At 40.0% G+C, this 3,206-nt stretch overlaps 1 pseudogene; it reads right to left on the bottom strand.

The window, feature by feature from the left end:
* Window positions 1–358: 358 nt before the first annotated feature.
* Window positions 359–3,206, bottom strand: LOC101534451 (zinc finger CCHC-type and RNA-binding motif-containing protein 1-like; annotated as a pseudogene).

Here is a 3,206-nt window from a genome sequence, read left to right as displayed (position 1 = left end):
CATAGCGTGGCAATAATTTTACACAGGATGTGCACTAATCTTGTCATGTAAGTGTCCCATGATGTGGAATGTCCTACTTGAAACACTGTGTTGCCATTGAAAATGTTTCAGATTTTGCTTTTTTCAGGATTTCTCATAAGGGATGTTCAAATTGTACTGTCGTAAGGCAAGATAGAACCATATACATTTGCATTTTTAAATTTCCTGTAAACTATTTTCTAGCCAAAAATAAAACCCTACAGCTATTTAGTATTACTTTATTCTTATGCTTAAAATTTGAAAGTAACCTTAGTCTTCAATTAAACTTTATGCTCCAAGAATTTTATTTTATTTTAGGGATATTTTTACAATAAATATTTTAATCACTGAGCTTCTTCTTGTCACTGTAGTATGTGTTTTTCTTTATCTTCTGATGTCTTGAATCATTTGATGCTGAGGGACCCGTGATTGGGGTTTTTATTTCATTCATTTTCCAGTTTTGACTGTGGCTTGGCTCAGGCTTTCCAGAGCACAGTCTTCCCCTTCCTGTTCGCTTTCTTCTACTTCCTCAGCTTCTTTTGTTACTATGACAGGGTGCAACCAGGTGATAGTCCATAACAGTGGGCAGATGTAATTCCATTTTTATTCCTTGACTTAGTTTTGAGCACAGCTAACCACAGCTGTCTGCTTCTGTAAACAGGCTTGCCGACTGATTGGGTTAAGGTGTGGAATGAACTTAATCTATTGGAGGACTTATAATGCTCACCACCTAAGTTAACCAGAAGGGAGCTTAAAAACCTCTGATTTTAGTCATCAGGACAGTAGTTCCTGGAGTATAGTGGTAGCTGCCGCTGCCAAGATTGGCTAATAAAGACTCTTCCTATCATCCTACACTTGTGTCCATGTGATCTCTCTTGCTCTCCATAACAGTCAACAAAAGAACACCATTATTTTTTTCTCTTTCTTCTTTGGAGGTCCATGTTCTCCAAACACATTTTTAGGACAGGCGTAACTTATGTGTCCACTTTCTTCACAGTCTAGCACTTGTATTTCTCAAAGTAGTTTTGTCTTCAGATGAACTCAACTGTTCTTCTGTTGTAGTTATCAATGCTTTTATCACTTAATCATATAACTGTTGTTCATCACTCTGGTGCAGTTTTGCTGAGTCTTTATACAAAAACGAAACAAGTACAACCCTTTACTGTTCCTGAACATTTGAGTTTTCATTATAGTAACATCTACAACTTTGCTAGACTTGGAAAACATTCAGTTTAAGTCACTATCAAGAAAAAAAAGGCAAATTGAAAACACACACTGTGCTTTTGCTTGGGGCCATTCCACCATTCTTTTCAGGGACACCTTCAAGCTACGTGGCTTTGGTCAAAGTTATGGAAGACACAAAGACAGCTGCTGTGGTGGCAGTCTCTGGAAAACACCCAGGCTGATGGGTGCTTACTTTCTCATGAAGTGTAGGCACAGGAGCCCAGCAAATTCAACCTTGACTACCTCCTGCTCCCGCACTGCCTTCTGGGCATCACGGGTCCTGGTAGGAACAGGTGCTAAAAACCAAACCAGAGTGATTTTCTCAAATATCTTTCCAGCCAGGCCCGAGGGAACTGAGATATTATGAAACTTGTTTCAGGATGTAAAGTATACTTTTGCATGTGAAAAAATATCCAGGTGCTGCCATACAGAACCACAAGCAGGTTACTTTGTATATCTCACTAGGGAAAGATGTCAACGAATTGAAGACTGGCATTAAGTTTACGGAGGTTTTGGAGCTTCAGAGGCCACTAGAAACACTAATTGTTTAACACTATGGTTTCTCCTTTGTGAAGAAGTCTCAAGGAGGTTAGGCCCATTATTTGCAATGCAGCCTTACTACAGTGTAGTTCCTGGGTTTCCCATTTAGCTTCCTGCTAATCTGCAGAAGAGAGTGGAGACGGTTTAAGTACTTAGGTCCTTGTCTCCATCATGAAAGTTAAGTTCTCTATCTCTGCCTCCCATTCTCCTCCAATTCACTCTTTCCCATTCTCTCTTTCAAATACCAAAATATAAAGAGTATGATTTTTTAGGTGTTAAGTTTGTAGACTAAGGCTCCCAGAAATTGTGATTTATTTTTTAGAATAACTTTTTTCATTCATTGTCTGAAATGTTCTTCGTTGGTGTTTTGAACAGTTCAATTGATACTTAGCTAGATTTATTCTAACTTGTGCATGAGTCAGAACCAGATTTTGAAAAGTATTTTTGATTCTGCTACTCTGTTCCTTTTTTTCCCTCTCCTGTTGTTAGATTGCCAACCACCAGTGAAAAGAAATATCAGCCAGTTGTAAAACAGATGCACAGAGGCTTTTATTTGAGATCCTCTCTCGGGGAGAGGGCTGCAGGGGAAAAAGGCAAGCTGGGGAATGTGACAGGGGTTTTCAAAACTCTCCCAACTCGGGAGCTGGCATAGGCTCTGCTTAAGTCCAAATAAGTCAGGAATATACACCTAAGGCTGTCATTGGTCAGCAGGAGTTCTGCTAGCACGGTGACATGTCTGGCTCCTACAGCCCTTTCCAGCCATTCCGGGCTGAGGTCTGAATGATGTGTCTGGTCTGAAATGAGCCCAGTCCCCCTCCTGCACCTGCAGCAGCCATCAATGTGTTAATTGGGTTCTTCATCTATTCAGTCCAAATAGTTGCCTATTGGTCTTCCAGAAATAATAATTTAACATTTTGATAATAATAAAAAAGACTAATGAAGACTGATCATATCTGCAAATAGAGAAACATTTTTTTTCAAATCATTTGCTTCAGCAGACTTTATTTTAAAAAAGATTTTATTATTTGAAGAGCAGATTGACACAATTACACACACACAGAGGGAAAGATGTGCAGAAATCTTCTAAATGCTGGCTCATTTTCCAAATGGCCACAATGACCTAGGCTTGTTCAATGAGTTCCATCTGAGCCTCCCATGTGTGAAGGTACTGGTGCCCAAATGCCTGGGCTATATCATCTGCTGCCCTTTTCTGACACATGAGAAAGGAGCTGGATCAGAGGTGGAGCAGTCAGAACTGGAACTGGCGCTGTGACTTGAGATACCAATATCACAAGCTCAATTAACTCCATTGCAACACTGGCCCCTGTTTCGGTTGACTTTAAATCCATCAGCAACATGATGTGGAGATGCTCTTTCAGGTTACTGCTGCTGTCCTCTAGGATGGATTTCTCTGATTGTACCAT

This window comes from Ochotona princeps, chromosome 1 (genome assembly GCF_030435755.1).
Source record: "Ochotona princeps isolate mOchPri1 chromosome 1, mOchPri1.hap1, whole genome shotgun sequence".
NCBI lineage: Eukaryota > Metazoa > Chordata > Mammalia > Lagomorpha > Ochotonidae > Ochotona > Ochotona princeps.
This window is presented reverse-complemented; position numbering and strand designations above follow the sequence as displayed.